This window comes from Pseudopipra pipra, chromosome W, assembly GCF_036250125.1.
Source record: "Pseudopipra pipra isolate bDixPip1 chromosome W, bDixPip1.hap1, whole genome shotgun sequence".
In the NCBI taxonomy this organism is placed as follows: Eukaryota; Metazoa; Chordata; class Aves; order Passeriformes; family Pipridae; genus Pseudopipra; species Pseudopipra pipra.
In genome coordinates this window covers 66,026,587-66,049,865 of record NC_087580.1, presented here as the reverse complement: position 1 = coordinate 66,049,865, position 23,279 = coordinate 66,026,587, and the positions used below count along the sequence as shown (strand labels likewise).

Below are 23,279 nucleotides of genomic sequence, written 5' to 3'. Positions count from 1 at the left end.
CCTTTTCCACAGCAAAGGATACACTGACCGTGGTAGTTTCAGGAGCAGGTGGTGGGCCAGCCTGGGCACTCCTTAAGCAGCAAGAGCTTTCTGGTGTGGTACCTTTTGTCTGGGAGGAATCCTCATCAGTATGCAATTTTGGGAGCTGGACTGCCCATTTCGGCTCAAGGATTCCTGCATCAACTCTTTTCCCCTGGAAGGAAAGCCCTTACCTTCTTGGTTTCAGGTGCAGTTGGTGAGCCAGCCTGGGCACTCGGTGGGCAGCAAGAGCTTTGTGTGGTGGCACCGTTTGTCTGGGAGGAATCTTTCTCCGTATGGAATTTTGAGACTGGGACTGGCAATTTCAGGGCACAATTCCTGCAAGTGAACAACAGCCCTTTCTCCTAGTAAACAAAGCGCTTACTCTTCGGGTCTCAGGTGCATTTGGTGGGCCAGCCTGGCCACTCTTTTTGCAGCAAGAGCTTTCTGTGGTGGCACCTTTTGTCTGGGAGGAATCTTGGTCCATATGGATTTTTGGGAGTCGGACTGGCAGTTTCAGGGCAGCATTCCTGAAAATGATCCACACCCTTTTCCACAGCAAAGGACACACTGACTGTTGTAGTTTCAGGAGCAGCTGGTGGGCCAGCCTGGGCACTCCTTAAGCAGCAAGAGCTTTCTGGTGTGCTACATTTGATGTCCTTGTTCATATTCAATTTTGGGAGTTGGACTGCCCATTTCAGCTCTAGGATTCCTGCAAGGTAACATCAACCCTTTTCCCCAGGAAAGAAAGCCCTTACCTTCTTGGTTTCAGGTGCAGTTGGTGGGCCAGCCTGGGCACTCGGTGGGCAGCAAGAGCTTTCTGTGCTGGCAGCTTTGGTCTGGGAGGAATCCTCGTCTGTATTCAATTCTGGGTCTTGGACTGGCAATTTCACTGCAGGACTTCTGCAAGCGAACAACAGCCCTTTCTCCCAGGCAAGAAAGTGCTTACCCTCAGGGTCTCAGGTGCAGTTGGTGGGCTAGCCTAGGCACTCCATGGGCAGCAACATCTCTCTGTCCTGGCACCTTTTGTCTTGGAGGAATCTTCATCTGGATGCAATTTTGGGAGTCGGACTGCCAGTTCCAGCACAGGATTCCTAAAAATGAACAACACTCCTTTTCCACAGCAAAGAAAGCACCGGCCCTTTTAATTTCAGGTGCAGGTGGTGGGCCAGCCTGGGCACTCCTTAAGCAGCAAGAGCTTTCTGGTGTGGTACCTTTTGTCTGGGAGGTATCTTTGTCCGTATTCAATTTTGGGAGAGTCTCGATGTTTCCTGTTTGATCTCTATGACTTTGGAAGTCTCAGCTGTCAGTTTCAGCTTTTTAGTTTTGGGGGGTTTTTTCTCTTTTTTTCACTGATGCCTGCAATTGTTCTCTGGGTGGTTTTGTTTCTTTGTTTGTTTTTGCAAGAAATTTTTGGCTAAAGGTGTTCACAATTCTTTATGGAAAGTCAAGAGAAAAAATTATAGCCCCTAAGTTGCAGAATTAATGGTTAAATTACATTACTTCTCATTAATAATCATTCACAGAAACTAACGAACACAAGACAATCTTCAAAGAGCATGGATGCAACTTGTATCTGCCCCGCAAACCCCTGCTCTCCTGACTGAACATTCCTGACTACTCTTACTGAGAACACTGGCAGAACCCTTGCCTCAATCAGCTTAGCATTTCAGCATGCTAATGATGCATGGTAAGGAACCTGTTCCACTGATTTCTGAGTCTACATATTGGGCAGAGCAGTTCAAGGCTACATCACACTTCCTAAACATGTGCTTTTGTACAGAGGAGGACATGGACCAATACTATGGAAAGTTGTGCCCTTCCCCTTCTCCCCCGCTGACAATAACCACACAGGGCACTAGCTAAGGCTCAAAGGGGGCTTGTCCCAGTCCAAGTGACTCAGTGAAAGGTGAGCTGGGGAAAAAAAAACAGCAAAAGACCCAGCCAGCAGGGCATTCTCTTGCTTCCAAGGCAGGACCAATTATCTCTCTAGGGAAAGGCAAAGAGGCAAGGGTTCATCAAGCAATGCACAACTTAGCAAGTGAGTTTAACAAATACCATCAGGTTTTGAGCACAGAGGAAATAAAACTCACTGTTTTTAATAGCAAAATATCGGTGGAAATTCCTGGCTTGGTACAGCAGTGAGCTTCCTACAGCCTCTCATACTTACGGATTTATCAGAAGCAGCAGTTTCAGGTGCCTTCCTTTGGAGACCAGCCCCAAAGCAGAAACTCCTTTTGACTGCTCCTCAGAGAGCCTACTGGAACTCTGGGTTCTCAGCAAAGTGACCCCCTCCCCTGCGTCCTGGCTCCCCTGCCCAAGCATCTCCAGTGCTTATATTCCACCTCACTCCCTGTTTTGTATATTCATCTCAGTAAAAGACACCTCTGAGCTCTTCCTCCTGTCCGAGCTCCATCTTCCCTGCACCCCCACCCTCCCCCACCTGGTCACATGCACTACTCCCCTCTCCTGCACTGCCTCTTGGCACAGGGCTCATCTCCTGGCACCTTCCTTGAGCGATGATCCATCTCCAGACACACCCAGGGGCTTCCTGCAGCTGCTGCAAGGTGCTCTCACCATCACTGCTTCAGAGACTCCCTGGAATGGGCTGCTCCCCTGCAAAAGCTCCCGACATTAAGTGCTCCCAGATGCTCACCCAGCGGGGCCTCCCCCTCCTCATCCTCACTGGCCCCCCCTGGGGCTGCCCCGCAGGGGAGGGGAGGGCACGTGGAGCCACAGGCGAGGGGGAGGGACGAGCTCGAGGGGGCGGAGCCAGGCGCCTCCTCTGGGGCCAACTGCAGTACTCCGGGTTCAGTAGCAGGTGGCAGCAGTGGTTTAAATCCCAAATTGGCCCCAAATTTGACCCAAAAAATGCAAAAAAATCCACCAAAACTAATCCAAAATGACACAAAATCACTCCCCAAAAATGACCAGAAATTGACCCCAAAACCCCAAAAAACTGACACCAAGACTTAAACAAATCATCTCAAAAATTGACTCAAAATTGACCCAAATCTGCCCAAAAAAATGACCAGAAACTCATCCAAATCACCCGAAAAATGACTCAAAAACTGACTCAAATCTCCTCAAAAAATGATCAGAAAGTGACAAAAAATCTACGAAAAAATGACCAGAAACTCAAACAAATCTCCCCAAAAAATGACCAGAAACTGACCCAAATCTCCCTAAAAAATGACCCAGAACTCACCCAATGTCAAGGTTTGAGATAGTCCCAAAATCAAATCCCCTAGTCTAAGCCCCCTCCCACATCTCAACCCAATGTGAGATGGGTTTTTTCCAGACAAAACACACCAGACTCCAAGTGGGGGAAAGGGAATATATTACAATGACTGTACAAATAAATACCATATCACATTATACACATGATCATAACTATCTCTACCATGACATATAGTATTTACAATGGACCAGATCTCTTCTCTCCTCCAAATAAAAGTCCAGGAGGGAAAGAAGGACAGATCCCTTCCAGTCCTTAAGCAGCAGCTCCTCTTCTGTCCTCCCTGCAGCAGTAACTGGGTTGTTGTAGCTGGATCTCTGTTCAACATACACAAGGGGGTCTCCAAGCCCCTCAGCTCTCCTTCGGTCCAAGCGAAGGCCTCACCTGTGGGCTGCCAGCAGGGACCAGACTCGCATCACCACAGGCATATCACGAAATGCAGGGGCATCTTCGTGAAAGTCCCTTCCTCAGGGGATTCACCCCTGAGTCAGAACATCTTGGGCAGCATTCAGTTGCAAGCCTTTGCCTCAAGAGTTCTGCCAGAGCTCCTGTGCTCTGTCTCAGGCTGCCAGGCTTGTCAGCAGCAGCGAGGGGGGCCAAGGTCAACCCCCCCCATTCCATCTGGCGTCCCGGTCCAGCTCCAGGACGCTCTGAGCTTCTCAGCTCAGAGCTCACCCTTCTCAGCTCACCCTTCCTCTCTCCGGTGCTGCATGTCTAAAACTCTTCTCCTAAATAGGAGTCCATGTCCTCCTTTCCGGAGGTCTCAAAGGAGTTTTGGGGGGGCTGGTACAGTCTTACCCCAAACTCTGTCTCCTTGCTGCTGGCTCTCTTTCTCTCTCCCTTTCCAGGAGTCCTTTCTCTGGTGCTGCATGTTGCTTCTGCTGCTCCTTCAGTTCAGGTTCTTATCAGTCCTGGCTCTCTGCCACCGTTTCTCTGGTCAGTCCCGGCTGCTGCTCTGTGCCCACGGAGAAAACATCTCCCAGCATACTACAGACACTTAGTCCAGTCTAGCACTGTTCCAGGTCCTTGCAGTCCCCCCCAGCCAGGGCTGGGAGGGGGCCAGAGGCCCCAAGGGGCTCAGAGCCCCTTCCTCGTGGCTCTACAACATGGCCACCTCTCCTCTACAACCAAACTACTACTCATCTCTTCCGGTGAGTTTGTGGTATGTTTACATTTTTGCAGGAGCGCCCATTGGGCAGAACTTCAAAACTTCCAGGGGTTCCACCCCTTGGGGTCTACCTCTTTTCTTAGCCTCTGGGGGAAAACAAAGTCCAAACCACTACACCCAAATCTCCCAAAAAAAGACCCGAAACTGACCAAAATCTCCACAAAAAATGAACGGAGATTCACACAAATCTCTCCAAAAAATGACCGAAAACTCACCCAAGTCTCCCAAAAAACTGACCATATACTGACCCAAAATTACCCCAAACAATGACCCAGAACTCACCCAAATCTCCCCAAAAAATCACCTAAAAGTCAGCCAAATCTCCCCAAAAAATGACCAGAAACTGACCCAAATCTCCCCCAAAAATGACCAGAAACTCACAAAAAATAACCCCAAGAAATGACCAGAAACTCACCCCAATCACCCCAAAAATGCCCCAAACTTTATTTCTTTAATTAGGAACAAATCCCTCCCTTTGCTCCCCTCTGGCCCCACACGGCCCCAGTTCAGCTCTCACGGAGTTCCGGCTTCTGGGCAGCGACTCCTCTGCCTCTGCTGGGGCGGCAGCAGCTCCTCTCCCGGGCATTAGAGGGACCCCAGAGCCCCTACAGAGACCCCAGAGCCCCTATAGGGACCCCAGAGCCATTATAGGAACCCCAGAGCCCCTACAGAGACCCCTGACCCATTATAGGGACCCCAGAGCCCCTACAGAGACCCCAGAGCCCTTATAGAGACCCCAGAGCCGTTATAGGGACCCCAGAGCCCTCCAGAGCCCCTTGCTGGGTCCCAGCAGCTCTTCTCACACCCAAACCCACCTTTCTGGCTGCAGCTGCTTTTCTTCTCTGGCTCCCCCTTCCTTCCCCAGGGAGGTTTTCCTTGTTCTTTGGCCAGGCTCCAGCTGCAGCTCAAGGGTAAAGCTGCAGCTACAATTCCCCTTTGGGTTTTCACCCAAAAAACAGAGGCTTGGGACAAACTCTGCCCAGGCACTCACTGAACACGAGACATCAAACAGGGCACACAGAATAAAATGCATCAAACTCTAAATCATGGTACAATGACTGTCCACCCCAGTCTAGCACTGACATTAAAAACATTCAACCAATCAGAAAGACCTCCAACCATCCCTTAGATAGAGAAAAGCACACAAGGAACAAATGCAAAAAGAAAAATTCCAAACAATGCTCAATTAAATAACCATGGACTGATATAAAACATGTTTAATGAACTTAAACCACTTGACTTCTTCCCATTGTTCTCTATCAGAAATTAACCTTATTTAAGTTCTCCTTTTAACACTTCATTCAAACTGACTGAGAAGCAAATGGTTTGAACCAAACTCCATAACTTGATGACTTCAGGGTCTGTGCTCCTTGACTTTTGCTGAAGGTGTTTTGAACCCAGGCTTTGTTCTGGAGCTTTTCCCCAACCTAAAAACCCTTCTGCAGATGGGACTCCCTTCCCTCAGGGTTCGGTGGCCTCTAGTTTTCCTGAAGGCTGGGGGGGATCTGGGAGCCAAATCCCAAGGGATCCAGCCCAGCTCTGCACACACACACACACACATTTCCAGCTGGTCACATCTCACGGGGGCCACCACCACTCCACACATTTGCACCCAAAGACCCCTTGGAGTTCATGGCACTGGGTTTGAGGGACTAAGAAATGATCAGGCTGGTGGTTTGCCCTCAGAAGAGTAAGATCCAATGATGCATTTCTATTTTCATGAAAATATCACCTGTAAAACACAAACATATTTCTGCTTCAAATGCAATTTAAAATTCAAAGACATAGAAACATTCCTCTAGTTCAAAGGGAAATATAAACTCCTATTTCTAAAGCCAAACACACATTTCCCCATGCTAATGGGGTTTGGACTTCAAAGAGAACCTGGCAGTAGTCCCTGCAAAAAACTGAAAGAACTGTCAAAATACAAAACCTCTCCTTCTCCCCCCCGTTTGTGCTGCAGCTCCAACCAATTTGGGCTATTTAGGTAAGCAACTTCCAAAACCAGTTTGTAAGGTTATCTCCTGAACTTGGCTTTCCTCACTCCCCCCTTTGTTTTAGTAGTTTATTCACAGGAAAATCATCTCTTTCTAAATTTGTAACATTCCAAATTTCACTTGAAACAACTGTAAGAATGTCTTCAAAACACAGCTGGCACTTCAAAGGTGTATACAATTTAAGACAAATGGCAAATAAAATAAGTACTTAGTGATACCAAAACCACACTGAGCTTAGGATGTGCTTAAAAACCAGAGTCCACTTCCAAGTGAAGCTGTTGCTGCTCCCCTCCCTGGGCACTGTTCAAGGAAAGCCCAGCACAGGAAACAAGAAGTACCACAGGCTCCTTTTTAAACATCAAAGCTGCAGTTCTGGATTATCCCCACCAGGACAGTCCCTGGAAATGGAATTCAGTAACAGCTTTTAGGCACTCTCAGATTCACATTTGTTGCAATAGTTCATGACTTTCTTTCTTAAATCATACCTCAGGATTTCCCTGAATTATTACAGTGGAGGAAACAAACCTTCTCCTAACAGGAGCCAACCAAGCAAACAGAGAAGCAAAGCTGACAGCGGCACACACGGACTCAACAGCCCTGCACAAGCCCAGGAGTGGGGGGGGAAATATCCTTGAGAGCACTGCTGGATTTCAAAAAGGAGTCAGTCACATCAACTTTGTAACAAATAAAAAAGAGAAGCCAAAATAAATAACTGTAGACAGGGTATTAAACACCTTGAGAATACCAATAAGAAAAAAATAAGAATAAAGGCATCTATTTGAAGTACAAAGAGTTTGGGAGACACCATTTGTTTGCCACGAAGCCTTTATTTTGTTGGCTCTTCTATAGTTAGAATCCAAACCTTACCCTCCCACAAAAAGCAGAAAACCTCTTCAGAGAGTTAGGAGACGGAGGCAGTTTGGACTAATGGGCAGAATATCCCTGGAGACAAAATAAAGCAGAGAAAATAACCCCATCCTCAACAGCAGAGCTGCCTCCCCACTGCCTGCCCCTGGAGACTTGCTCTGGGGGTGACCAAGCCTGAAGTCTCCTGCCTAGTCCTGGGCAATACTTCCTGGGGACCACAGCACCACTGAGTTCCTAAAAATATCACAGGTTGGGCAGGTGCTTGGATTTTGTCTGGATTAACTCCCCCCTTCTTTTCCATGTGCTGCACTACTCACTCTAATGGTGCTTGTACTCCCTGAACCATTCCCTCCCCCATCCAACCATCCCTTTGCCCTCTCTGACAAGGACAGTGGCTCCAGGTGTTCTGCCACGCTCCCAGGGCACAGGGGGGGACTGTGGAGCCACCCTCGAGGGGGGAAACGTGCCCTGCCTGCCCTGCCCAGGGAAAGGGAACTGCCCCCAGTGTTCCCCAGCACAAGGCACCCTTGGGAATATCCCCTGCAATGGGACACTCAGGACAGCAACAAGCACTGCACGAGGCTGCTCTGGCACAGCACCAATTTTAGCCTCAGCTTTTCTCTGGACCACTTCACTTTGTTTGCCGCCTCATCCTGCAGTCAGAACTTGCTGTCCTTGCAACCTTTCAGGGTGACCATAAATCACAGAGGCCTCTGCTCCAGCACCCACAAGGGCCTGAACCATCTGACAGGATCCATTTTTCCAGGGAATTCAAAGCTCCACCTGAGGACCAGGGTCTTTTCTCACCCATCCCTGTGCTGGAGCTTGGCCTCCATCTCACTCTGCTCTCAGTTCTCTCCATGGTTGAACACTGGCAGCCCTGGCCCTGGGTGGAGCTCGGCATCCTGATCCCATCCCTCCTGGCCCCGGAACCGCTGGCTCAGCAATGGGGGGCCCTCCATTGCCAAGGGCACGGGCCCGGCGGGGCTCACGGGGGGAGCAGGAGGTCGAAGGGCTCCAGCACTCCTGCTACAACCTTCCAGCACTACAGCCAACAGAGGAGCCTCTCCAGCCCTGCCTCCCAAGGCATCCTGAACTAACCCAGCCCACCTCCACAGGACAAACTGCTCCCTGTCTGCCCAGTCCAGTGTAATCCCAGAGGCTCCCAGGTCATGCAGAACAACTGCCCAGGGGAGCAGAGACTCCAGTCCATCTCTTCCTATCAGAGGTTTGGGTGAGTTTGGCAAACAGACAAACTCAAGAACTACCCAATGTTTTCACAGTTTAACCCCTGTCACACCAATCACCTAAACAGTGCCAGTCCTTCATTCTCCCTCTCTTGTGTTAAGGACTGAGCAAGTTGGACCTGTGTCTGACCAGGACAGGTGCAAACCAAATGCTGGGGACTGGAACACACACCTGGCACTCCTGCAGCTCTCACAGTCACATTCCAGAGAAAACAGCCAATTGCACCATCACTGCTCATTTCTTAATCCCAATCCCACACTTCTTTGGCACTTGGAGCACCACTTTTATCACCCAATTCCAGCCCATTAGAGAGCTCCATGTCTAGCAGGGACAGGGACCCCTGGGATACTCTCAGCAATGCCTGAATCCATTGCAGGGACCTTGCTTTGAGCTCCCCAGGGCCGGGCACCCCGAGGATCTCCCCGAATAATCCTTTCGGTGCGCGCTGGAGTCCTCGGGGTGCCCCAACCCGGGGGGCACCAACAGCACTGTCCCTCCAGGGGCCCAATTTGGTCCTAAACTGCAGGGGGATCTTGCCTGTGTCCCAGACCGGTCTGGGGATCTGAGGCCCTTCCCGAGAAAATCTCGGTGCCGGCGTGAAGGGCCAGAGATCCCTTGGAGCCACGGGAGAGCAGGCACAGAGTCCCTCCTGGGGGCCAATTCTGCTGCCTGAAATCAGCTCTTCAAAGAAGCCTCTAAGACTCAGCTGGTGAGTTTTCCAAGCCAGGCATTCCTTGCTTACAACACCCTGCCATGATCCCAGCCCCACGGGGGTCCTGGCAATCAGATCCCAAAGGGCACACACAGGTGTCTCCACTGCAGCTGATATGGCAGCATTACAGGAGGGTTCATTTTGCTTCCCTGCATTCCTGTTCCACATTCAGGACAATCCCAACACTTATCACCACACACACCTACCCTTAGAAGGTCTCTGAGGGGCTTCACCGAGGGCCTTCCCAGGTCTTCTCTGTCTGGAGCCCTCAAAGTCCTCAGTGCCTGCCTGAGGAACCTCAACACAACTCACCTGCTTACACAGCAACTTGGTGCTGCTTGGCTGCTGCCTCACTTCCCCTTCTTCCTTCTTTCTTCACCTCCCTTGGTTGGTCCCTTTCAATCCCTTGGCTCAGCTCTGTGCAGTTTCCAGGCTCCATCCCACTGCAAAAAGGATTAGCCCTTGTTACATCTCAACACTCAGATATCATTCCCCCTTTTTTCTTGACACTGGGCCATCAGGCCAGGGTCTCATTATTTAAAGCACAGTTTGACTCCTCAGTGACAACACCTGACAGCCCTGAATCCTAACACAGGCTGAGACACAAACACGGATGGGAACTCTGAAGGATCCACTTTGTCCTGCTCACCAATCCAAAGGAGCTTTCTTAACTCAAGGGCCTTGTCCTGCAACTTTACCTGCTGTAAATGTGACCCACAAGACCTGCAAAGGCCCTTCCCACTTCCCCTGCAGGGCTGGCAGTGCCACCACTCGACACGGACCCAGTGGCTGGGCAGGAACGGAGGGGCTGGGGCGTCCAATCCATCGGCCCAGGTGGCACCAGGAATTCCTGCAGTTCCTGCAGGGGAGAGCCTCAAGCCAACAAAGGATTAGGAAGAGCATTTGAAACTTTAATATGTATAGCCCCTGGAAGATGGGGAGGTGGACAAGGCCTACTGGGGCAACAAGGACACACTCAAGGCTACCTATTAAAAGGATCTACCAGCATTCAAAAGCTGTCACTGTCCTTCTGTCAGGGGGTGTCAGAGACTGAAATGGTTGATGATTTATGCATTCTAGGAGACTTTTGCAGGCTTTTGACTTGCATGATACCTCTGATGAGCAGTTGGGCCCCTCCCTCCCTCCAGTGCTGAAGGTGTGAAGTCCTGAAAAGATAAGAGCTGAGCTTGCAGGCTTTTGACTATTGATACATCTGAGGAGCAATCAGGACCCGCCCTCCCTCTGCTAAACTTGAAAGGCGGGAGCCAGGCGAGACACAGCAGCTCTTGCGCAGGGCCCAGGGAGAGGTTGGAGGCTCGAGGCACGGCCCGTGACACTGACCATGGATATGATAATTCATAACTTCTTGGAGTGTGGGGGCTTCCCTCCTTCACCCCCAGCAGATCAAGACCACCACTTCAAGTGACAGACATGGAAGCTGCAACTATCAAGTTTTATCGCTGGACCCCGTGGGCGGTGACTATGGACATCTGTCCACTCTCAGCTTTTCTTTCCCTTACTCTCCCTTGCTCTTATACTGCCTTTCTCTCCCTTATGCATTTTTCTCCTCCTCAGAAAGGTTATGACAGCACCCAAAAGTGTTAGCTTACCTATTGATTATGACAGCACCCAAAAATGTTAACTTACCTATTGATTCAAAACTGTTAAAATACATCTTATCAATATATGTTTTCATACACCGATTATTTAGTGTCGTTTCGCTTTAATCCACCCCAAAGGAATTTTTGATAAAACCCGGGTTACCCCCCCCCCCTTTTCCTGGGGCAGGTCGTAACCCGGGTCGTAACAGGGGGAACTCAGGAAACTCTGTTTGCCAAGAGCCTCCAGGAGGATTTCCAGCTTTTGGGGCTCCCTTTTAACCATTTTTCCCATCCCTGTAGCTGGGACTGTCACCTGCCCTACAGGGGGAACAGCCCACAAAGTTCACCATCAGGGATGCCATTAACTCAAAGTCCCTTCTCAGGGGGGTCACTGCACCCCTTGTCCTTTCTTTGCCCTCCCCAGCAAAGATGCTTCCAACAGTTCTGAGACATCTGGCAGACCCAGAGCTCTCCTCAGGGAATGCTTCAGCTGCTTAAAGGCTGCCCTTGCACCATCTAGCCAAGGCAGCAAATGCTTACAGGCTATTTGAGAAGTTGCCATAACAGTCTTACCACACATCCAGAGCGAGCAATCCAGAGTCCAGCCCGTCCCACCATTCCCAGCAAGGCAGTTCAGGGGCTGTCTGGGGCTCAGGGAGGAGTCAGGGGGCTTCTCTTCTTCCTGCCCGCTTTCCAGATTTTCTCCTGCAAAAGCAAAGGTTTCTTGGCTTTCCTTGCTCAAGGACATGCAGCAAATGCCATCTTTGCAATCTAATCCTGGAAACTACTCCAGGTTGTCATTTCAGGGGGTTCTCTCAGGTCCTGCACTAATCAATCCCCTTGGCCATTGGTTTCTTGGCAGGTTCTGGCATTCACCTTCTACAAGCAAACCAGGAGGAGCAAATTCAGCTGTTCCTGCAACCAATCCAGTCTGGCATTCTGATTTTAAAGAATACTGGGTTTGCCTTACCAGGAGAGATCCCACAGTAGGGGTAATACCTACAGGTTCTGCCCTCTTCCACTCTCCTGCAATTCCACTGGCCCACACAACAGGAACAACTGCAGCTACCACTTCAGTCGGGACCTGGCTGCTGACAGGAGTTATTCCCTGCACAACAAGAGCTGCTACTTGGACACATTTAGTTTCAGCAATTACAGTGTCAATAGCCCCAGTTTTCCATTTCATTTCTGCCTCAACTTTTCCAGTCCCTCTCTTCCTAGCACAGGTTTGGGTGAGTTTGGCAAACAGACAAACTGAGGAATTCCCCAGTGTTTTCCCAGTTTGACCCCTGTCACACCAATCACCTGAACAGTGCCAGTCCTTAATTCTCCCTCTCTTGTGTTAAGGACTGAGCAAGTTGGACCTGTGTCTGACCAGGACAGGTGCAAACCAAATGCTGGGGACTGGAACACACACCTGGCACTCCTGCAGCTCTCACAATCACATTCCAGAGAAAACAGCCAATTGCACCATCACTGCTCATTTCTTAATCCCAGTCCCACACTTCTTTGGCACTTGGAGCACCACTTTTATCACCCAATTCCAGCCCATTAGAGAGCTCCATGTCTAGCAGGGACAGGGACCCCTGGGATACTCTCAGCAATGCCTGAATCCATTGCAGGGACCTTGCTTTGAGCTCCCCAGGGCCGGGCACCCCGAGGATCTCCCCGAATAATCCTTTCGGTGCGCGCTGGAGTCCTCGGGGTGCCCCAACCCGGGGGGCACCAACAGCACTGTCCCTCCAGGGGCCCAATTTGGTCCTAAACTGCAGGGGGATCTTGCCTGTGTCCCAGACCGGTCTGGGGATCTGAGGCCCTTCCCGAGAAAATCTCGGTGCCGGCGTGAAGGGCCAGAGATCCCTTGGAGCCATGGGAGAGCAGGCACAGAGTCCCTCCTGGGGGCCAATTCTGCTGCCTGAAATCAGCTCTTCAAAGAAGCCTCTAAGACTCAGCTGGTGAGTTTTCCAAGCCAGGCATTCCTTGCTTACAACACCCTGCCATGATCCCAGCCCCACGGGGGTCCTGGCAATCAGATCCCAAAGGGCACACACAGGTGTCTCCACTGCAGCTGATATGGCAGCATTACAGGAGGGTTCATTTTGCTTCCCTGCATTCCTGTTCCACATTCAGGACAATCCCAACACTTATCACCACACACACCTACCCTTAGAAGGTCTCTGAGGGGCTTCACCGAGGGCCTTCCCAGGTCTTCTCTGTCTGGAGCCCTCAAAGTCCTCAGTGCCTGCCTGAGGAACCTCAACACAACTCACCTGCTTACACAGCAACTTGGTGCTGCTTGGCTGCTGCCTCACTTCCCTTCTTCCTTCTTTCTTCACCTCCCTTGGTTGGTCCCTTTCAATCCCTGGGCTCAGCTCTGGGCAGTTTCCAGGCTCCATCCCACTGCAAAAAGGATTAGCCCTTGTTACATCTCAACACTCAGATATCATTCCCCCTTTTTTCTTGACACTGGGCCATCAGGCCAGGGTCTCATTATTTAAAGCACAGTTTGACTCCTCAGTGACAACACCTGACAGCCCTGAATCCTAACACAGGCTGAGACACAAACACGGATGGGAACTCTGAAGGATCCACTTTGTCCTGCTCACCAATCCAAAGGAGCTTTCTTAACTCAAGGGCCTTGTCCTGCAACTTTACCTGCTGTAAATGTGACCCACAAGACCTGCAAAGGCCCTTCCCACTTCCCCTGCAGGGCTGGCAGTGCCACCACTCGACACGGACCCAGTGGCTGGGCAGGAACGGAGGGGCTGGGGCGTCCAATCCATCGGCCCAGGCGGCACCAGGAGTTCCTGCAGTTCCTGAGGGGAGAGCCTCAAGCCAACAAAGGATTAGGAAGAGCATTTGAAACTTTAATATGTATAGCCCCTGGAAGATGGGGAGGTGGACAAGGCCTACTGGGGCAACAAGGACACACTCAAGGCTACCTATTAAAAGGATCTACCAGCACTCAAAAGCTGTCACTGTCCTTCTGTCAGTGGGAACTCACAGGAAACTCTGTTTGCCAAGAGCCTCCAGGAGGATTTCCAGCTTTTGGGGCTCCCTTTTAACCATTTTTCCCATCCCTGTAGCTGGGACTGTCACCTGCCCTACAGGGGGAACAGCCCACAAAGTTCACCATCAGGGATGCCATTAACTCAAAGTCCCTTCTCAGGGGGGTCACTGCACCCCTTGTCCTTTCTTTGCCCTCCCCAGCAAAGATGCTTCCAACAGTTCTGAGACATCTGGCAGACCCAGAGCTCTCCTCAGGGAATGCTTCAGCTGCTTAAAGGCTGCCCTTGCACCATCTAGCCAAGGCAGCAAATGCTTACAGGCTATTTGAGAAGTTGCCATAACAGTCTTACCACACATCCAGAGCGAGCAATCCAGAGTCCAGCCCGTCCCACCATTCCCAGCAAGGCAGTTCAGGGGCTGTCTGGGGCTCAGGGAGGAGTCAGGGGGCTTCTCTTCTTCCTGCCCGCTTTCCAGATTTTCTCCTGCAAAAGCAAAGGTTTCTTGGCTTTCCTTGCTCAAGGACATGCAGCAAATGCCATCTTTGCAATCTAATCCTGGAAACTACTCCAGGTTGTCATTTCAGGGGGTTCTCTCAGGTCCTGCACTAATCAATCCCCTTGGCCATTGGTTTCTTGGCAGGTTCTGGCATTCACCTTCTACAAGCAAACCAGGAGGAGCAAATTCAGCTGTTCCTGCAACAATCCAGTCTGGCATTCTGATTTTAAAGGATACTGGGTTTGCCTTACCAGGAGAGATCCCACAGTAGGGGTAATACCTACAGGTTCTGCCCTCTTCCACTCTCCTGCAATTCCACTGGCCCACACAACAGGAACAACTGCAGCTACCACTTCAGTCGGGACCTTGCTGCTGACAGGAGTTATTCCCTGCACAACAAGAGCTGCTACTTGGACACATTTAGTTTCAGCAATTACAGTGTCAATAGCCCCAGTTTTCCATTTCATTTCTGCCTCAACTTTTCCAGTCCCTCTCTTCCTAGCACAGGTTTGGATGAGTTTGGCAAACAGACAAACTGAGGAATTCCCCAGTGTTTTCCCAGTTTGACCCCTGTCACACCAATCACCTGAACAGTGCCAGTCCTTAATTCTCCCTCTCTTGTGTTAAGGACTGAGCAAGTTGGACCTGTGTCTGACCAGGACAGGTGCAAACCAAATGCTGGGGACTGGAACACACACCTGGCACTCCTGCAGCTCTCACAGTCACATTCCAGAGAAAACAGCCAATTGCACCATCACTGCTCATTTCTTAATCCCAGTCCCACACTTCTTTGGCACTTGGAGCACCACTTTTATCACCCAATTCCAGCCCATTAGAGAGCTCCATGTCTAGCAGGGACAGGGACCCCTGGGATACTCTCAGCAATGCCTGAATCCATTGCAGGGACCTTGCTTTGAGCTCCCCAGGGCCGGGCACCCCGAGGATCTCCCCGAATAATCCTTTCGGTGCGCGCTGGAGTCCTCGGGGTGCCCCAACCCGGGGGGCACCAACAGCACTGTCCCTCCAGGGGCCCAATTTGGTCCCAAAATGCAGGGGGATCTTGCCTGCGTCCCAGACCGGTCTGGGGATCTGAGGCCCTTCCCGAGAAAATCTCGGTGCCGGCGTGAAGGGCCAGAGATCCCTTGGAGCCATGGGAGAGCAGGCACAGAGTCCCTCCTGGGGGCCAATTCTGCTGCCTGAAATCAGCTCTTCAAAGAAGCCTCTAAGACTCAGCTGGTGAGTTTTCCAAGCCAGGCATTCCTTGCTTACAACACCCTGCCATGATCCCAGCCCCACGGGGGTCCTGGCAATCAGATCCCAAAGGGCACACACAGGTGTCTCCACTGCAGCTGATATGGCAGCATTACAGGAGGGTTCATTTTGCTTCCCTGCATTCCTGTTCCACATTCAGGACAATCCCAACACTTATCACCACACACACCTACCCTTAGAAGGTCTCTGAGGGGCTTCACCGAGGGCCTTCCCAGGTCTTCTCTGTCTGGAGCCCTCAAAGTCCTCAGTGCCTGCCTGAGGAACCTCAACACAACTCACCTGCTTACACAGCAACTTGGTGCTGCTTGGCTGCTGCCTCACTTCCCTTCTTCCTTCTTTCTTCACCTCCCTTGGTTGGTCCCTTTCAATCCCTGGGCTCAGCTCTGGGCAGTTTCCAGGCTCCATCCCACTGCAAAAAGGATTAGCCCTTGTTACATCTCAACACTCAGATATCATTCCCCCTTTTTTCTTGACACTGGGCCATCAGGCCAGGGTCTCATTATTTAAAGCACAGTTTGACTCCTCAGTGACAACACCTGACAGCCCTGAATCCTAACACAGGCTGAGACACAAACACGGATGGGAACTCTGAAGGATCCACTTTGTCCTGCTCACCAATCCAAAGGAGCTTTCTTAACTCAAGGGCCTTGTCCTGCAACTTTACCTGCTGTAAATGTGACCCACAAGACCTGCAAAGGCCCTTCCCACTTCCCCTGCAGGGCTGGCAGTGCCACCACTGGACACGGCCCCAGGGGCTGGGCAGGAACGGAGGGGCTGGGGCGTCCAATCCATCGGCCCAGGCGGCACCAGGAGTTCCTGCAGTTCCTGAGGGGAGAGCCTCAAGCCAACAAAGGATTAGGAAGAGCATTTGAAACTTTAATATGTATAGCCCCTGGAAGATGGGGAGGTGGACAAGGCCTACTGGGGCAACAAGGACACACTCAAGTCTACCTATTAAAAGGATCTACCAGCACTCAAAAGCTGTCACTGTCCTTCTGTCAGTGGGAACTCACAGGAAACTCTGTTTGCCAAGAGCCTCCAGGAGGATTTCCAGCTTTTGGGGCTCCCTTTTAACCATTTTTCCCATCCCTGTAGCTGGGACTGTCACCTGCCCTACAGGGGGAACAGCCCACAAAGTTCACCATCAGGGATGCCATTAACTCAAAGTCCCTTCTCAGGGGGGTCACTGCACCCCTTGTCCTTTCTTTGCCCTCCCCAGCAAAGATGCTTCCAACAGTTCTGAGACATCTGGCAGACCCAGAGCTCTCCTCAGGGAATGCTTCAGCTGCTTAAAGGCTGCCCTTGCACCATCTAGCCAAGGCAGCAAATGCTTACAGGCTATTTGAGAAGTTGCCATAACAGTCTTACCACACATCCAGAGCGAGCAATCCAGAGTCCAGCCCGTCCCACCATTCCCAGCAAGGCAGTTCAGGGGCTGTCTGGGGCTCAGGGAGGAGTCAGGGGGCTTCTCTTCTTCCTGCCCGCTTTCCAGATTTTCTCCTGCAAAAGCAAAGGTTTCTTGGCTTTCCTTGCTCAAGGACATGCAGCAAATGCCATCTTTGCAATCTAATCCTGGAAACTACTCCAGGTTGTCATTTCAGGGGGTTCTCTCAGGTCCTGCACTAATCAATCCCCTTGGCCATTGGTTTCTTGGCAGGTTCTGGCATTCACCTTCTACAAGCAAACCAGGAGGAGCAAATTCAGCTGTTCCTGCAACCAATCCAGTCTGGCATTCTGATTTTAAAGAATACTGGGTTTGCCTTACCAGGAGAGATCCCACAGTAGGGGTAATACCTACAGGTTCTGCCCTCTTCCACTCTCCTGCAATTCCACTGGCCCACACAACAGGAACAACTGCAGCTACCACTTCAGTCGGGACCTGGCTGCTGACAGGAGTTATTCCCTGCACAACAAGAGCTGCTACTTGGACACATTTAGTTTCAGCAATTACAGTGTCAATAGCCCCAGTTTTCCATTTCATTTCTGCCTCAACTTTTCCAGTCCCTCTCTTCCTAGCACAGGTTTGGGTGAGTTTGGCAAACAGACAAACTGAGGAATTCCCCAGTGTTTTCCCAGTTTGACCCCTGTCACACCAATCACCTGAACAGTGCCAGTCCTTAATTCTCCCTCTCTTGTGTTAAGGACTGAGCAAGTTGGACCTGTGTCTGACCAGGACAGGTGCAAACCAAATGCTGGGGACTGGAACACACACCTGGCACTCCTGCAGCTCTCACAATCACATTCCAGAGAAAACAGCCAATTGCACCATCACTGCTCATTTCTTAATCCCAGTCCCACACTTCTTTGGCACTTGGAGCACCACTTTTATCACCCAATTCCAGCCCATTAGAGAGCTCCATGTCTAGCAGGGACAGGGACCCCTGGGATACTCTCAGCAATGCCTGAATCCATTGCAGGGACCTTGCTTTGAGCTCCCCAGGGCCGGGCACCCCGAGGATCTCCCCGAATAATCCTTTCGGTGCGCGCTGGAGTCCTCGGGGTGCCCCAACCCGGGGGGCACCAACAGCACTGTCCCTCCAGGGGCCCAATTTGGTCCCAAGGCTTCAATGGACAGCCCAAAAGGCATTTCCAGAGGCCTTCTTTGGAACCCACCAACGGGTACGGGGAGGAAGCCACAAGAAGGCCTCATTTCTAAAGGCAGGGGGATCTTGCCTGTGTCCCAGACCGGTCTGGGGATCTGAGGCCCTTCCCGAGAAAATCTCGGTGCCGGCGTGAAGGGCCAGAGATCCCTTGGAGCCACGGGAGAGCAGGCACAGAGTCCCTCCTGGGGGCCAATTCTGCTGCCTGAAATCAGCTCTTCAAAGAAGCCTCTGAGACTCAGCTGGTGAGTTTTCCAAGCCAGGCATTCCTTGCTTACAACACCCTGCCATGATCCCAGCCCCACGGGGGTCCTGGCAATCAGATCCCAAAGGGCACACACAGGTGTCTCCACTGCAGCTGATATGGCAGCATTACAGGAGGGTTCATTTTGCTTCCCTGCATTCCTGTTCCACATTCAGGACAATCCCAACACTTATCACCACACACACCTACCCTTAGAAGGTCTCTGAGGGGCTTCACCGAGGGCCTTCCCAGGTCTTCTCTGTCTGGAGCCCTCAAAGTCCTCAGTGCCTGCCTGAGGAACCTCAACACAACTCACCTGCTTACACAGCAACTTGGTGCTGCTTGGCTGCTGCCTCACTTCCCTTCTTCCTTCTTTCTTCACCTCCCTTGGTTGGTCCCTTTCAATCCCTGGGCTCAGCTCTGGGCAGTTTCCAGGCTCCATCCCACTGCAAAAAGGATTAGCCCTTGTTACATCTCAACACTCAGATATCATTCCCCCTTTTTTCTTGACACTGGGCCATCAGGCCAGGGTCTCATTATTTAAAGCACAGTTTGACTCCTCAGTGACAACACCTGACAGCCCTGAATCCTAACACAGGCTGAGACACAAACACGGATGGGAACTCTGAAGGATCCACTTTGTCCTGCTCACCAATCCAAAGGAGCTTTCTTAACTCAAGGGCCTTGTCCTGCAACTTTACCTGCTGTAAATGTGACCCACAAGACCTGCAAAGGCCCTTCCCACTTCCCCTGCAGGGCTGGCAGTGCCACCACTGGACACGGCCCCAGGGGCTGGGCAGGAACGGAGGGGCTGGGGCGTCCAATCCATCGGCCCAGGCGGCACCAGGAGTTCCTGCAGTTCCTGAGGGGAGAGCCTCAAGCCAACAAAGGATTAGGAAGAGCATTTGAAACTTTAATATGTATAGCCCCTGGAAGATGGGGAGGTGGACAAGGCCTACTGGGGCAACAAGGACACACTCAAGGCTACCTATTAAAAGGATCTACCAGCACTCAAAAGCTGTCACTGTCCTTCTGTCAGTGGGAACTCACAGGAAACTCTGTTTGCCAAGAGCCTCCAGGAGGATTTCCAGCTTTTGGGGCTCCCTTTTAACCATTTTTCCCATCCCTGTAGCTGGGACTGTCACCTGCCCTACAGGGGGAACAGCCCACAAAGTTCACCATCAGGGATGCCATTAACTCAAAGTCCCTTCTCAGGGGGGTCACTGCACCCCTTGTCCTTTCTTTGCCCTCCCCAGCAAAGATGCTTCCAACAGTTCTGAGACATCTGGCAGACCCAGAGCTCTCCTCAGGGAATGCTTCAGCTGCTTAAAGGCTGCCCTTGCACCATCTAGCCAAGGCAGCAAATGCTTACAGGCTATTTGAGAAGTTGCCATAACAGTCTTACCACACATCCAGAGCGAGCAATCCAGAGTCCAGCCCGTCCCACCATTCCCAGCAAGGCAGTTCAGGGGCTGTCTGGGGCTCAGGGAGGAGTCAGGGGGCTTCTCTTCTTCCTGCCCGCTTTCCAGATTTTCTCCTGCAAAAGCAAAGGTTTCTTGGCTTTCCTTGCTCAAGGACATGCAGCAAATGCCATCTTTGCAATCTAATCCTGGAAACTACTCCAGGTTGTCATTTCAGGGGGTTCTCTCAGGTCCTGCACTAATCAATCCCCTTGGCCATTGGTTTCTTGGCAGGTTCTGGCATTCACCTTCTACAAGCAAACCAGGAGGAGCAAATTCAGCTGTTCCTGCAACCAATCCAGTCTGGCATTCTGATTTTAAAGAATACTGGGTTTGCCTTACCAGGAGAGATCCCACAGTAGGGGTAATACCTACAGGTTCTGCCCTCTTCCACTCTCCTGCAATTCCACTGGCCCACACCACAGGAACAACTGCAGCTACCACTTCAGTCGGGACCTTGCTGCTGACAGGAGTTATTCCCTGCACAACAAGAGCTGCTACTTGGACACATTTAGTTTCAGCAATTACAGTGTCAATAGCCCCAGTTTTCCATTTCATTTCTGCCTCAACTTTTCCAGTCCCTCTCTTCCTAGCACAGGTTTGGATGAGTTTGGCAAACAGACAAACTGAGGAATTCCCCAGTGTTTTCCCAGTTTGACCCCTGTCACACCAATCACCTGAACAGTGCCAGTCCTTAATTCTCCCTCTCTTGTGTTAAGGACTGAGCAAGTTGGACCTGTGTCTGACCAGGACAGGTGCAAACCAAATGCTGGGGACTGGAACACACACCTGGCACTCCTGCAGCTCTCACAGTCACATTCAAGAGAAAACAGCCAATTGCACCATCACTGCTCATTTCTTAATCCCAGTCCCACACTTCTTTGGCACTTGGAGCACCACTTTTATCACCCAATTCCAGCCCATTAGAGAGCTCCATGTCTAGCAGGGACAGGGACCCCTGGGATACTCTCAGCAATGCCTGAATCCATTGCAGGGACCTTGCTTTGAGCTCCCCAGGGCCGGGCACCCCGAGGATCTCCCCGAATAATCCTTTCGGTGCGCGCTGGAGTCCTCGGGGTGCCCCAACCCGGGGGGCACCAACAGCACTGTCCCTCCAGGGGCCCAATTTGGTCCCAAAATGCAGGGGGATCTTGCCTGCGTCCCAGACCGGTCTGGGGATCTGAGGCCCTTCCCGAGAAAATCTCGGTGCCGGCGTGAAGGGCCAGAGATCCCTTGGAGCCATGGGAGAGCAGGCACAGAGTCCCTCCTGGGGGCCAATTCTGCTGCCTGAAATCAGCTCTTCAAAGAAGCCTCTGAGACTCAGCTGGTGAGTTTTCCAAGCCAGGCATTCCTTGCTTACAACACCCTGCCATGATCCCAGCCCCACGGGGGTCCTGGCAATCAGATCCCAAAGGGCACACACAGGTGTCTCCACTGCAGCTGATATGGCAGCATTACAGGAGGGTTCATTTTGCTTCCCTGCATTCCTGTTCCACATTCAGGACAATCCCAACACTTATCACCACACACACCTACCCTTAGAAGGTCTCTGAGGGGCTTCACCGAGGGCCTTCCCAGGTCTTCTCTGTCTGGAGCCCTCAAAGTCCTCAGTGCCTGCCTGAGGAACCTCAACACAACTCACCTGCTTACACAGCAACTTGGTGCTGCTTGGCTGCTGCCTCACTTCCCTTCTTCCTTCTTTCTTCACCTCCCTTGGTTGGTCCCTTTCAATCCCTGGGCTCAGCTCTGGGCAGTTTCCAGGCTCCATCCCACTGCAAAAAGGATTAGCCCTTGTTACATCTCAACACTCAGATATCATTCCCCCTTTTTTCTTGACACTGGGCCATCAGGCCAGGGTCTCATTATTTAAAGCACAGTTTGACTCCTCAGTGACAACACCTGACAGCCCTAAATCCTAACACAGGCTGAGACACAAACACGGATGGGAACTCTGAAGGATCCACTTTGTCCTGCTCACCAATCCAAAGGAGCTTTCTTAACTCAAGGGCCTTGTCCTGCAACTTTACCTGCTGTAAATGTGACCCACCAGACCTGCAAAGGCCCTTCCCACTTCCCCTGCAGGGCTGGCAGTGCCACCACTGGACACGGCCCCAGGGGCTGGGCAGGAACGGAGGGGCTGGGGCGTCCAATCCATCGGCCCAGGCGGCACCAGGAGTTCCTGCAGTTCCTGAGGGGAGAGCCTCAAGCCAACAAAGGATTAGGAAGAGCATTTGAAACTTTAATATGTATAGCCCCTGGAAGATGGGGAGGTGGACAAGGCCTACTGGGGCAACAAGGACACACTCAAGGCTACCTATTAAAAGGATCTACCAGCACTCAAAAGCTGTCACTGTCCTTCTGTCAGTGGGAACTCACAGGAAACTCTGTTTGCCAAGAGCCTCCAGGAGGATTTCCAGCTTTTGGGGCTCCCTTTTAACCATTTTTCCCATCCCTGTAGCTGGGACTGTCACCTGCCCTACAGGGGGAACAGCCCACAAAGTTCACCATCAGGGATGCCATTAACTCAAAGTCCCTTCTCAGGGGGGTCACTGCACCCCTTGTCCTTTCTTTGCCCTCCCCAGCAAAGATGCTTCCAGCAGTTCTGAGACATCTGGCAGACCCAGAGCTCTCCTCAGGGAATGCTTCAGCTGCTTAAAGGCTGCCCTTGCACCATCTAGCCAAGGCAGCAAATGCTTACAGGCTATTTGAGAAGTTGCCATAACAGTCTTACCACACATCCAGAGCGAGCAATCCAGAGTCCAGCCCGTCCCACCATTCCCAGCAAGGCAGTTCAGGGGCTGTCTGGGGCTCAGGGAGGAGTCAGGGGGCTTCTCTTCTTCCTGCCCGCTTTCCAGATTTTCTCCTGCAAAAGCAAAGGTTTCTTGGCTTTCCTTGCTCAAGGACATGCAGCAAATGCCATCTTTGCAATCTAATCCTGGAAACTACTCCAGGTTGTCATTTCAGGGGGTTCTCTCAGGTCCTGCACTAATCAATCCCCTTGGCCATTGGTTTCTTGGCAGGTTCTGGCATTCACCTTCTACAAGCAAACCAGGAGGAGCAAATTCAGCTGTTCCTGCAACAATCCAGTCTGGCATTCTGATTTTAAAGAATACTGGGTTTGCCTTACCAGGAGAGATCCCACAGTAGGGGTAATACCTACAGGTTCTGCCCTCTTCCACTCTCCTGCAATTCCACTGGCCCACACCACAGGAACAACTGCAGCTACCACTTCAGTCGGGACCTTGCTGCTGACAGGAGTTATTCCCTGCACAACAAGAGCTGCTACTTGGACACATTTAGTTTCAGCAATTACAGTGTCAATAGCCCCAGTTTTCCATTTCATTTCTGCC

The 23,279-nt window shown here is 51.5% G+C and overlaps 1 long non-coding RNA gene across 1 annotated transcript; it reads right to left on the bottom strand.

Moving 5' to 3' along the window:
• Window positions 1-5,452: 5,452 nt before the first annotated feature.
• Window positions 5,453-11,909, bottom strand: LOC135406501 (uncharacterized). Its single transcript, XR_010426299.1, has 2 exons — window positions 11,465-11,909; window positions 5,453-9,691 (listed from the first exon to the last, which is right to left on the bottom strand). It is a non-coding gene; the product is annotated as an uncharacterized LOC135406501 (long non-coding RNA).
• Window positions 11,910-23,279: the final 11,370 nt, after the last annotated feature.